The sequence below is a fragment of the Lutra lutra genome, chromosome 3 (genome assembly GCF_902655055.1).
Source record: "Lutra lutra chromosome 3, mLutLut1.2, whole genome shotgun sequence".
Classification (NCBI taxonomy): domain Eukaryota; kingdom Metazoa; phylum Chordata; class Mammalia; order Carnivora; family Mustelidae; genus Lutra; species Lutra lutra.
The window spans coordinates 119,308,326-119,322,603 of NC_062280.1; the positions used below are offsets into that span (position 1 = coordinate 119,308,326).

At 40.6% G+C, this 14,278-nt stretch overlaps 1 protein-coding gene across 1 annotated transcript in view; it reads right to left on the reverse strand.

The window, feature by feature from the left end:
- LATS2 (large tumor suppressor kinase 2) overlaps window positions 1-14,278 on the reverse strand; it is a 75,095-nt gene that overhangs the window by 37,147 nt on the left and 23,670 nt on the right. The gene's annotated exons all lie outside the window — the stretch shown is intronic.

Here is a 14,278-nt window from a genome sequence, read left to right on the forward strand (position 1 = left end):
ATTTAAAAAGCTAAATAATTTAAGGGAAAAAAAACTGATGAAAGGCAATTATTCTAAAAAACAAGAACAGGGCAATATGAGCTCTGTGACACTAGTCCCCACTCCCTGGATGGGAAGGCATGGCGTAAGGGAATCCAGCAGCTTCCCTTCTTACTAATTCTCTCAAAGATGAAAGCAAACCACAGAGGACAATTAGCAATTCAACCATCTATCCTCTCAGGTCAAATGATCTATCTGAAACAAATTCCAGAACTGAAACACACCAGCCAAAGAAAGTAATAACGGAGTCAGGTTAAACAAACCAAAAAAGCCAGTTTGCCCTGCTGTACGGTTTGGCTTAGCTCAATGCTGAAGTATGAGTAAAGCATAACCTTTGCTAAGGAACTGCTATGAAGGAAGTATTTTTGGATGAAAAGTATATGCTTGATGTGTATTAAAAAATTATATGCCAGAAGGTTCTACAATAACTCTTTCAGATAGCATGGAAACGTTGAGACGGTGTGGTGAAGGAGCGCCCCTCGCTGGCAATGCACGCCTCAGCCACCGAGTCAGAAAGGCACCACCAGCCCATCCGCCAACACAAGTTCTGATTTCACTGAACTTGACAAATCTGTTTCTGCAGGCAGCACTGCTGCTATCAGCCTTAAAGTCCAATTTGAGCAACAAAAATAAACATCACAGGCCCAAGGAAAGAATGAGTATGATACTTAAAAAAAAAAGTTTGTTGCATGGTTTAACTTTAGAGCCTCAACCACATGAACACTCCTTTCTCAGAAATTCAGAAATTCACAAATAACACAACATTCTTCATCCAGCTGGGCAATCAAAGCTATTCTAAGATCTTGTCTGTTTTAGGACAATTTAGTTTGGAAAAAGATATTGAAAACGTATTTGTTGGCTGGTCATAAATTCCAAGAGGGGCCACCCGTCTATTATGTTCGCTGTAGCACCTGTGGGTCCTAACACAGTGCCTGGCACACAGCAAGCACTCCACAATGTGCACTGAGTCAGCACCATTAGGATTTTCTTTTGAGTTTCCGATGCATGGTGTTCTATGTAAAACTGTAGAACTCTCTTGGTCCAGTAATATTTAGATTACTGTGAAAGGGCCTGTACTGCACTTGGGCAAGAATGGTTTGGTAACATATTTCTCTATTCTTCTCCCACTATCGACTCTCTCACTCCAAGGGGTTCAGACTCAGCAGCTGGCAGCAGAAGTCCAGATCAGCCATAGAAATAAAGGGACAGCCAGCTAGAGGACCAACCGGGGCAGGGTGCAGCTGCTGCTTGTGTTGGCCAGGGTTTCACTTTGGGCTGGTTTGTTGCAACCATCAGGATCCTGCCCTGGAAGAAGCCCCGTGTTTCAGACACAGCGAGGACCTGGCCTCCGGCAGAGATGAAACATGTTACTCTCTAGTGCACAATTTCTACACTTAGAGACATCTAATAGTACTGCACAGTAATCCATACTATACACATCAATTCACCTAAAACCCAAATAAAACTTATTCTTAAACTTCTGTAAGAAGACAAGCAAAAAACTTTTGGCTTCATTAATGCCCAACTTTAAAAATTCTCCTAGGTAGGTGTTATAAACAGAATTCAGGGGACTGTCAAGAATTAGTTTTCGGGGTGCCAGCTGGCTCAGTCAGTACAGTATGCAACTCTTACTCTCAGGGTTCTGAGTTCAAGCCTCATGTTGGGTGTGGAGATTACCTAAAATTAAAATCTTTATTATTATTATTATTATTTATTTATTTATTTTTGAGAGAGAGAGAGAGAGAGCACAAGCAAGAGGAGGAACAGAGGGAGAAGCAGAGGGCCCGCCAAGCAGGGAGCCCCATGTGGGACCGGATCCCAGGACCCTGGGATCATGACCTGAGTGAAAGATGGATGCTTAACTGGCTGAACCACCCAGGCACCCCCTAAAAATAAAATCTTTTTTTTTTTTTAAAGTATTTTCTATAATCAGCAGTTTCCCTTTTTATACAAGTTCATTCCTTTAAAAATGGCCACACACACAAAAAATACCTTTCTTCACATTTCGTCCTTATCCTACAATCAGGAAATATTAGCACTCTACCATAAATACTAAGATACTAAGCACAGCCTCTCCTGGACCTTGAGTAAAAACAAGTGTTTCTTCACACCAACATTAAGTGTCTGGATTGTGCATTTCACAGCTGAGAAATTAGCCAGATAGCACCTTGCTTATAAAACCCCATAGAAAACCTGAAGTAACTAACTACTGTGGACAGGGGCCAAGACTGCCTCCCTCATATCCTGTTAAATCCAAGTCCCTGAAATGAGGGACACCAGGACAAAGGATAGCACCATGCCCAACCCTTGGCCATACATTTATTCTCAGACAGAAGACTAGTTAGGGGACCAATTACTCATGAGGAAAAAACATGTTCCACAGAATATAGCAAATCCAGAAACAAATTCATCCTCATTGTTAGTGCTTCTTTCTCTCTCAGAGTTCTAAGGAATCTGAAGCATCAAAGGAGGAGGTGACAGACCATTAGAAAAACCCTTAGCAGAGTGTTTGGCACCTGAACAGCAGCTAGATGCTGCTGAAAAGAAGCAGAGTCTGTCCCTTCAGTCTCCCATCCAGTAAAAGTTAACATTCTACGTATCACTGTATTGTTGTTGTTTTGTTTATACCATGACTCACAATTTCATAAGAATGACTTACCCTTATTTACATGTGATGTGATTCTCTGCGTTTTTATTCATAGACCACAAAATGCTTGTTTTGATCCACTCAAGGATCTCGCCCTGCAGTCTGAAAGACACTTGACTGAAAATGCTGGGGTGCTGTCAGCAGCCACCCACCTTTCCCCAAAAGGATCACTCATTTCTTCATTCTAGTAACATGAGACTTCTCAAAATGCCATCCCTTCAGTTAGGTGCCATGATCCTCCTTATATTGTCTCAATTCAAGCTGCCATGGGGAAGCAGAAGTTGCCAGCTGGTCCACTCCTACTCCTCAGGCTCAATTTCACTTCCACAGGGAGCACCAGCTAGTTGCTTAGCAGCTCTGCAGCCTCACAGGTCAGAAAGGTCTAAAAAACCTGAGACATCCCCTCAGGCACATGTCAAATACTTAGAATTCAATGAAAGAGTAAAGATTTATTGGAGAAATACAGTTTATGGAGATAAACAAAGGCAAGTTTCTTCCTGATTCGGAATGTAGGACACTTGTTAAGTGTAGGCTCTGCAATGATGCTGAAGGGATTACTACTAGGAGGTGATAAGGCGCTGACATAGAAAACCAAAACTGTCACAGGACCCCTGACGCGGGGGCACCATCTGCTCTGGTCATGCGCACACCTGGCACACTCCTGCGCAACGGCCTCTGACAGGACTCAGGGGCGCCTTCCACAGCACCCCAGAAACCAGCTATGTAGGGGCACCTGGGTGGCTCAGTGGGTTGAGCCTCTGCCTTCAGTTCGGGTCCTGATCTCGGGGTCCTGGGATCGAGCCCCACATCAGGCTCTTTGCTCAGCGGGGAGCCTGCTTCTTCCTCTCTCTCTGCTTGCTGCTCTGTCTACTTGTGATCTGTCAAATAAATAAAATCTTAAAAAAAAAAAAAAAGAAAGAAAGAAACCAGCTATGTCACAAAGCAGCACCTTCTTAGTTCCATAAACTGAAATAATAAAAATCTGTACATCCCCAAATCAGAAGAGCTAATATTGTTTGTGACACTAAAGTGACTGGGGTAAAGGGGATGAGCCCAAGGGAAAATAGGAAGACAAAAGCTGAGAAGACCAGCCCAGTGGGTTCTCACACTTGCTGAGTTTTTAAAAATACCAAGGCCCAGAACCCATCTAAGACCAATTAAATCAGAACCTCTGGGGTTGGGGCCCAGGCGTTCCGGGTGTGCGAGCATGAATGAAAGTGTGAGAGGGAGAGAGAGTGTATGCTCACATGTGTTCCCAGAGCTCCTTAGTGAGTCTAACTGCTCAGGGCTGAGAACTGTCACTCCAGGTCATGCATGTACCTTGGGGTTCTAGACTTCCTCCAACACACCCCTTACTTTTTCTCTCCTACTGGTGGTGGAACTAACCTCCTTAACACCCGACCCTCAGACTGCAGTGTTAGAAAGCTCCTCCTGGTATCATGTATATACCACATGGACCTTGCTCTCACCTGCCTTACTTCAAACCATACAGAATAAATCTCGTCCCCTTTCCAAGTGTTCGAAGAGACAAAGTGAGCTACACCAAAGTCAAAATTAAGCTTTTTATTTAATAGTCAGGTGCCTCCAGACACCTGTTTACTACCTGTATCAGAGAAATTGAATATTCAAGCAAGCTGGGGTCAGAGATGAGGGATGTTACAGAAACAATCAATTTAGATATGAAGGTGGAGAGTTTCATTTACATGTTTTTGAGAAACTTAAGTTGATATAAAGAGTTATTCACTCTGATAGAGAATAAAAGATCTTCATTATATTCACAAAGGGATTTTCCAACTACTCTTCAGGGAGGTGGGAGAAGCCACAATACCCTGGCTTTATAAGAAAGAATCACCTTTTCTGGGGCACATCTATTACCTTGATCATACATAAATTAAAAAATAATAGTTTCCCCTTCTTATTCTTTAGCTGGGTGCTTTGCCAATGGCTGGTGTTTTCTATTCCCCCCACCAGGCATTTTGATCTCCCCTCTTGAGCAAACATAGGAGGCCAAGGAGCAGCATGTTTTGAGCGTCCCAGTACTTAAGAGTGGGCAGTCACCGGAGGGGAAGACAGCTCAGCTTAGCCTGCTCCTCTAGCTGGTGCTGCAATCCCTGGCACCAGGGCCCGAGGCAAGACAGCCCACAGTCCTCAGGGCCAATAGGCCCCGTCTCACATGAGCAGCTGCTTGGAGGCTTGGGGTTTAGGTTCCATGAGAACATAATTTACAAGATGGAAACTGATTTTTTTTTTTTTTTAACTGTAAGACTGTGTGTAGGTAGAACAAAAACACCACTGCTAAAGAAAGAGCTCCTTGGGGGTGCCTGGGTGGCTCAGAGGGTTAAGGGTCTGCCTTCGGCTCAGTTCATAATCCCAGAGTCCTGGTATGAGGTCCTGCATCAGGCTCCCTGATCAGCATGGAGTCTGGTTTTTCCCCCTTTCCCTCTGCCCCTGCTCACATTCTCTCTCTCACTCACTCTCTCAAATAAATAAATAAAATTTAAAAAAAGAAAACAGAGAGAAATCCTTAGGCTTCCAGCCCGTGAGCTCTGCTATATCCAGACTGGAAGCTGAGCTGCCAAGCGCACTGACCAGCCTCCGCCTGCCTGTGGTGTGAACCTGTATTCATCTAAAATCCATGTGCACGGCACAACCAGTGCGCCTTATGCAGTGAACTGCCACTCTTGATGGAACGTTTGCTTCCCAAATCTTCTGAAGTTGAGGATCAACAATGAAACAAGATCTTAAAATTTCAAAAGTACTGAAGGGAGGTCCAACTAATGACACATTTTGTGCTACTGGCTAAAAGAAAACAGAGGACTTGGGGAAAAAGACAGTAGGCATCCTGGCATGTAGTGAGGGAGGTGCTCCCACAGCAAATTTATAGACCTTCACAGAGAAAAGTTAAATGTTTACTTGTGAAAAATAAAACATCAATTTGAAAAAGAGCATGCATGGGTTTAAACCCAAGAAGAAAAGGCAGTGGAATACGGAGAGAAGCAGCTCATGAAATGAGAAACCAAGATTATAAACCAAAGTGATTCCAGTTTGTTTGTTTTGTAAAATGCAAACATCCAGAAAGACTGAAAGGATCGATTCTTATCAATACATTAATGTTAAAAATTCTATCAGTGGTTGCCTGTCGGAGGTAAGGTTTTCAACAGCTTTTGTTCTCTTCACTACAGTGCCCAAAGTTTTCTACAATGAGCACAGATTACCATTTTAGATGTAATAAAATGATGACAACAAAATTGTAACAGTTGCCTCTTCTAAGTCAGCTGAACTTTTAGTGAGGACAGTTACAACCAAGCGATCTGGGCAGAGAAATATCCAAAGCAACAGCACTGTGCAGGGAGCTGCCCCAGGCAATGGTGTGACTGAAGATGGCCTCACCGCCACTGTTGCCACTGACTAGCTACCCATCCACGTACAGTCATTTCTAATTTTCTGACAGCCTCATTTAAGAAAACAGAGATAAAAGTGGAATTAATGTTAACATGTGTCCTCTAGCGCAATAAATCTTTTCATCATGTAACCAATATTAAAAAGATGGAAAGAGGGCGCCTACGTGGCTCAGTTTGTTGACTGACTGCCTTCAGATCAGGTCATGATCCTGAAGTCCCAGGATTAAGTCCCCCTTCGGGCTCCCTGCTCAGCAGGGGGTCTGCTTCTCCCTCTGACCTTCCCCCCTCAAGCTTGCTCTCATTCTCTTTCAAATAAATAAATAAAATCTTTAAACAAAAAAAAGATGGAGATATTTTACATTCTCTTTTTCTCATAAAGTCTTCCAAATTGGGTATCTATTATAGACTCACATATTCTCAACTGTGATAAGCTACATCTCTGGGGCTGCACAGCCATGAGTGACAAGATATATGCAACAGTAAAACCACCATCACACAAAGATACAGAATGTTTTCATCACTCCTAAAATTTTCTGAGTGTTCCTTCTTGGCACTCCCTCCTTCCACTCCGACCCTAGCTAACCACTATCTACTTTCTGTCACTAAAATTAGTTTATATTCTCTAAAATATTATAAAAAGAAAATCCTATATGATTCTATTTTGTACTTAGCATCTTTCATGCACTGTGATTTTGAAATTCGTCCACGCTGTTGTTTATATAAGTGGTCCCACAGGTTTCTTTTAATTGAATAGTCTTCCATTGTATGGACATGCCAGGATTTATTATCCATTCACCTGCTGATGGACATTTAGGCTGTTTATAGTTTTTGGCTATTGCAAATAAACCTGCTATGAACATTTATGCACAAGTCTTTTTGCAGACACAGGTTTTCCTTTCTCTTTGAGAAATAATTATGAAGAGAATGACTGAGATGTATGGTTGGTATATGCTTAAAAAACTTTTTTACATTTCCACCAAAAGCGTAAGAAAATCCTAGCTGCTATACATTCCGTCAACACCTGGTGTTATCAGACTTTAAAATTTTATCCTTTCTAATGTAGTGATATCTCATTGTGGTTTTCATTTGCATTTCCCTGAATATTCCCTCTAATAATATTGAGTATTTTTCATGGGCTTATTAGCCATTCTTGCATATTCTCTTGTGAAATGTTTGCTCAAATCTTTGCCCTTTTTAAAAAAAAAAAATTTTTTCCAAGTTACTTATTTGAGAGAGAGAGCGAGATGGAGAGAGAGAGCACAGATGGAGAGGGAGAAGCAGACTCCCCGCTGAGCAGAGAGCCTGATGTGATCCCAGGACCCTGAGAGCATGACCTGAGCCCAAAGCAGATGCTTAACCAACTGAATCACCCAGGTTCCCCTGATCTTTGCCCATTTTTAAGCGCTTGTCATTTTATTACTGAATTGTAAGGATTCTTTACATATTACAGAAATAAATCTATTGTCCAGTGTATGTATTTGAAGTATTTTTTTCTTATCCCATGGATTGACTTTTTGTTGTTTCAATGATGTCTTCTGAAGAGCATAGATTTTTAATTTCAGAAAAGTCATATTTATCAATTTTTGTTTTATGATCCATGCTTTTTATATTAGATCTAAAAAAAATCTTTGCTTTTTTTAAGTTTGCAAAGATTTTCTCCTATGTTTTCTTTCGAAAGTTTTTAGTTTGTATTTAGGGCTATAATCTATTTTAATTATTGTGACTGGTGTAAAAGTGTTAGTATTTGTCCACTAGGATATTCATTTATCCCAGGACCATTTGCTGAAAACACAAAAAAAACCCCTTCCTTCTTTCCCTTGGTATCCTTGTGACTATTAAAAGGTGGGCTCATTTCTGCACTCTGAATTCTTTATTATTTTTTAGTAAGATTTATTTGACACAGAAAGAGAAGGAGCACAAGTAGGCAGAGCAGCAAGCAGAGACACAGGGAGAAGCAGGTTCCCCACTGAAGAGGGAGCCCAATGTGGGGCTCCACCCCAGAACCCTGGATCATGACCTGAGCCAAATGCAGAAGCTTAACCAACTGAGCCACCCAGGTGCCCCTGGACTCTGAATTCTGTTTCACTCATCTGTGGATCTATCCTTGTGACAGTACCACACTGTCTTATTGTATAGCTCTAGAATCTATTATAAAGTTTAACTAGTATGAGTCTTGAAATTACATAGTTTAAGTATTCTACCTATGTTCTTTTTAATATAGCTTTTGTTATTCTAGCTCCTTTGTGGAACATATGAATTTGTAATCAGTTTGTCGACTTCAATTAAAAAAAAAAAAAAAGCCTGCTCTGGCTTTATCAGAATTGTGATGAATCTGAAGATAAGTTTGAGAACTGCCATATTAACAATATTAAGTCTTCCAATCTATGAACATGGTATATCACTCCATTTATTCTGTCTGATCTTCTTTAACACATTCAGTATTGTTCTGTGCTTTTTTTTTTTTACAGGTCTTGTACATATACATATTTTGTTAAATTTATCCCTAAGTATTTCATATTTCTAAATGCTAATATAAATGAAATCACTTTTTTTTTTTCCTTAAATAGGTTCCATGCCCAGCATGGAGCCCAACATGGGGGTTTGAATTCACAACCCTGAGATCGAGGCCTGAGCTGAGATCAAGAGTCAGGACACTTAACTGACTGAGCCACCCAAGGGCCTCATGAAATCACATTTAAAATTTTAATTTCCCAGTGTTGATTGCTAGAATACAGAAAACTACTGATTTTTGCATATTAACCTTGTTCTGTAACCATGCTAAATTATTATGTAGGAAATTATTAGTTCTGGTAGCCTTTTAATAGATTCCTTATGATTTCCTACAAAAGGATCACGTCAAATGTAAATAAAGACAGCTTTACTTATTTTCCAATCTGTGTACTTTTACTTCTTTTACCCTCCTTAAGGCACTGCCCAGGACCTCCATATAAGATGAAAAGTAGACATCCATGCTTTATTACCAATCTTAAAGGCAATGTAAGTAGGAAGAGTTTCACCATTAAATGTGATGCTGGCTGTAGATTTTACACAGGTGTCCTTCAGTAACGTGAGGAGTTCTCTTTTATGCACAGTTTTGTTATGAATGGCTGTTGGATTCTGTGACAGGATTTTTTTTCTATCTATGGAGATGGCTTTACTCATGGCCTTATTCTTCACTTTGTTGACATGGTGAATTACATTAATTTTCTAATGTTAAACCACCCCTGCATGTCCGGGATAAATCTCATTTGTCCTTAATATATTTTCACTGAATGGCATTTGCTAGTACTTTGGTTTGGATGTTTGCCTTTATATAGCATTTACAAAAGATATTGGAAATATTGGTCTGTAGTTTTCTTAAAATGGTTTCGTCAAGTCTTGATACCAGAGCAACACTGGTCTCATGAGATTAGCTGGGAACCACTCCCTACTCCTTTATTTTGTGAAAGAGTTTGGCTAGCATCACTATTACTTCTTAACTGTTTAATAGAATGCACCAGAGAAGCATGTGAACCTATAGTTCTCCTTGTAGGAAGGATTTTAATTATGAATTGAATAGATGTTGGGCTATTCAGATTTTTCTATTTCTTTGTGTTAATTTTGGTAGTTTTTTTGTCTTCCAACAAATTTGTCTATCCATTTCATCTAAGTCACATTTATTGGATCATAAATTTATTGGTTATATATTCCCTTACAATTTTTAATGTCTTTAGGACCCACAGCAGTAGCCATTCATTCCTGAAATTGGTCCTTTGTTTCCTCTGTGCTTTTTTCTTTCCTTTTTTTAAAAGATTTTATTCATTTATTAGAGAGAGAGAGAGCATGTGTACAAACATGTGGTGGGGAGGAGGCAGAAGGAGAGGGATAAGCAAACTCCATGCATAACACCTTATAGACACTCAAGCAACATCTGCTCAAAGAAGGGCTGCAAACATGTGGGTTTACTCCTGGTTCTGCCAATCATTTACTACTACTGAATTTACTCAACCTCTAGGCAAAACTAATTTGCATGAAACAATTATATAAGAAGGCTCCTGGAGTAATTTCACTTTAAAAAAAATCTAACCTAAGGAAAGCAGTAGAGATGTCTTTTAAAATTTACAAATAAACATGCTCACTATAGCATCATTTATAATAGTAAAAACCTGAAACAATTTCATTGTCCAAAAACAGGGGAATGGGGCACCTGGGTGGCTCCATTCTTAAGCATCTGCCTTTGGCTCAGGTCACGATCCTGGGGTCCTGGGATCGAGCCCCGCATTGGGCTCCTACTTTGGTGGGGAGCCTACTTCTCCCCACTCCTACTCACCCTGCTTGTGTTCCCTCTCTTGCTGTCTCTCTCTGTCAAAGAAATATATAAAATCTTTAAAAAAAAAAAAAAACCCAAAACATTAAAAAAAAAAAACCTAGGAATTGTTAAATTCTGGCAGACTCCCATGATAGCATGTAAATGTTTTAGATTAATGTTTTTACTGATATGAAGAGATGCTATGTATAGAAGTGTTGAGGGAAAAGAACTCAGGATATAAAACAAGAAACAGTCAGATCTGGATTTTTGATTCCTGGTTTCACTACTTAGTAGGCACATTATTTACCTTGTGTAAGTTAACCTGTGATCCAGTTTTTTCATCTGTAAATGTTGACAATAATAGAATCTTGCTGTGGGCTTGTTGGGAGGATTAAGTGATATTCACATAGTAATTTCTCAGAAATATTAATTTCATTAATAAGCAGTTCTAAAGTATTAACCATGTAGTCATAAAAATTATATTAAATTTAAAATGTTGGGGCACCTGGGTGGCTCAGTGGGTTAAAGCCTCTGCCTTCGGCTCAGGTCATGATCCCAGGGTCCTGGGATTGAGCCCCAAATCAGGCTCTCTGCTCAGCAGGGAGTCTGCTTCCTCCTCTCTCTGCCTGCTTCTCTGCCTGCTTATGATCTCGGTCTGTCAAATAAATAAATAAAATCTTTAAAAAAAAATGTTTATTCTATTGAATGTGTGATAACAGTATTGTGATTATGTTCCTATTCTGTGTGGTTTTTATTTTTTCTGTCTTTTGCAGATACGTTTAAATATATGAGTATATGAATGATGAATGAAATGATGTCTAGTATTTGTTTTCAAAATATTCTAGATGTTGGGGCACCTGGATGGCTCAGTGGGTTAAGCCTCTGCCTTCAGCTCTTGTTGTCATCTCAGGGTCCTAGGATCGAGCCCCGCATCAGGCTCTCTGCTCAGCGGGGAGCCTAACTTCCCCCCCTCTCTCTCTCTGCCTGCCTCCCTGCCTACTTGTGATCTCTGTCAAATAAATAAATAAAATCTTTAAAAAAAATTTTAGATGTTATATTTGAATTAAATGTTTATTCTAAAATTACTGGAGAGAGAGATGCTATTGTACTTTTAAATTTTTTCCAAAATAAAAAGTTAATCAAAGCAACAATAAAAGGAAATTAAAATGGCCAAATAATAATAATTACCCCTGGACCAATTCTACTATGTGAAAATATCTCACTTTCATAAATGGTAGGGTGATGACTATTTCTCTTTCTTTCTCTTTCAAGTTCCATGGGTGAAACTGAGAGGCTTGTAGCTCTGGGTCTGTCCTTCATTTGCTGTATAGTCTTAAACTGACCACATTACCTCTCTGGGTCTCACTTAATTTAACTGTGTAAAGAGCCATGTAGCCTAGATAATCCCTAAGACCCCATATAGAACTACCAGAGCACTCTGGATGGTACCAATAAAAAAATGGGAATTCAGGAAAGGGAGAACCCCCACATGTGTAGGAATGAATAGCTGGAAAAGGCCACAAAGATGAATCATGGAAGAAGTGGGACTTGAGTGGGCAGAGCATGGCTGGGCTGGCGGGGAGTGCATTCCAGGTAGCGTAAACAGCATGAGTAAAGCCAGTGTGGGAGAAAGTCACACAGCTTGGTAGTAGCTGGTGTGTAAAGAGGCAAACACAGCTGGAGCAAGCAGGCTGGGCTGGAAATGAGAGAAATAATCAAGTTTGGTAAGTGGAGATCACATGGTAGGAAGAGGAGGGGAGTGGATACAAGGGAGTGGCTGACTGTCACCTTTTAGGAAAAGTTCACTGGCAGAAATACTGGGTCAGGGAGACTACTTAGAAGAATCCAGGTATAGAGCAGGGTGTTAGCACTGAAAAGATACAGAGATGTGAAAGCTCTGCAGGAGAAGAAATAGGTACTGGGGAAAGTATGCCTCAATATAATGACCAAAGTAGAGATTAGAGTCAAAGACAGGTCACTTTACATTCTTTCTGGTCTGCAACACAACCCATAGGGTATTAGTAATTGTTACCCCCAGGGTATAGATGAAGGATCATGAGGATCAATCAGAAAGGCAGGCTATTAGCCCATGGTGACAGCCAGTACAACATGGGGTCATGCTCTGGCTCCTTAATGAAATCTACTATCTGACTTACTGAAATCCAGTCTTCCTTACTAACAGAAGGCTAGTTACTGAAATCCGGTCTTCCTTACTAACAGGAGGCCAGTTCTATCATGGCAGCCGTATGCTCAGCTAAAGTACACAGTTCTGCTTTAACCTCTGGTGACTAAGTGAATACGTTTGGGCCTGTGAGGTAGAGAAGCATCTCTGCTGCCATATTCCTGCTTCTTGTACAAACTGTTGGCTCTCAGAGAGGTGCCACCTTGGGCACCTGGAAACGGAAGCCTCTTATTAAGGAGGCCAGAACTGACAGAGAGGAGGAGCCCAGGGCCTTGACAACACTGCAGAACCACCATGCAGGCCACATCCTGCCGAACTCCAGCCTTCCTTTGTTAGGCCACCTATGCATACTAAGCTCTGTAGCCGAGAATCTGTCACCAGCAGCTTAATTCAATTCCCAAATTATACTCAGAGCAACTTTAGTCAGAATGGAATACAGTCCATCTGATTCTAACTGCTGGGGGTATCTATTGAGCATTCACTATTCATTCAGGACTATGCTAGATGGTCGGGGTAAGGGTGAGGACATGAGAGAATGGTACAAAGGGAAGAAAAATTTCCTATGGTTTCCCACAACTCCAGGAAAAAGAGCCAAGTACACTTATAAAAATTCGAATTGTTGCACTGAAAGTCAATTATATATATATCACAAATGTGAAAAATACAATTATGAAAAATATCTCCTTTCCAAAGACTAAAGACAAGAAAGAGGAAATACTAATCAAAACCACAAGGAGGGGGCGCCTGGGTGGCTCAGTTGGTTAAGTGTCTGCCTTCAGCTCAGGGCATGAACCCAAGGCTGCTGGGATTGAGTCCCACATCAGGCTCCCTGCTCAGCGGGGAGCCTGCTTCTCCCTCTCTCTCTGCCCTTCTCCCTGCTTGTGTGTGCACGCTCTCCCTCTTTCTCTCTGTCAAAAAAATAAAATCTTAAAAAGACAAAAACAAAGAAACACAAAGAGATACCACCTCACACGAGTCAGAATGGCTAAAATTAACAAGTCAGGAAACAACAGATGTTGGTGAGGATGTGGACAAAAGGGAACCCTTTTAACTGTTAGTGGAGGTTTCTCAAAAAGTAAAAATAGAGCTACCCTACAACCCAGCAGTTACACTACTAGGTATTTACCCAAGTAATACAAACATAGTGATTCAAAGGGGCACATGCACAACCATGTTTATAGCAATAATGTCCACAATAGCCAAACTACGGAAAGAGCCCAGATGTCCATCGGCAGATGAATGGATAAAGATGTGGTATTTCTCCTGTTTGTGTTCCTTCTCTTGCTGTGTCTCTCTTTCAAATAAATAAAATCTTTTAAAAAAATGTGGTATACATACACAATGGAATATTACTCAGTCATCAAAAAAATGAAATCTTACCATCTGCAGTGATGTGGATGGAACTAGAGGGTATTATGCTAAGTGAAATAAATCAATCAGAGAAAGACGATTATCATATGATTTCACTCATGCAGAATTTAAGAAACAAAACAAAGGATCACAGGGGAAGGGAGAGAAAGATAAAATAAGATGAAATCAGAGAGGGAGACAAACCATAAGAAACTCTAGGAAACAAACTGAAGGTTTCTGGAGGAGTGGTAGGTGGAGGGATGGGGTAACTGGGTGATGGGCATTTAGGAGAGCGTGTGATGTGATGAGCACTGGGTGTTATCTGCAACTGATGAATCACTGAACTCTACCTCTGAATCTAATAATATACT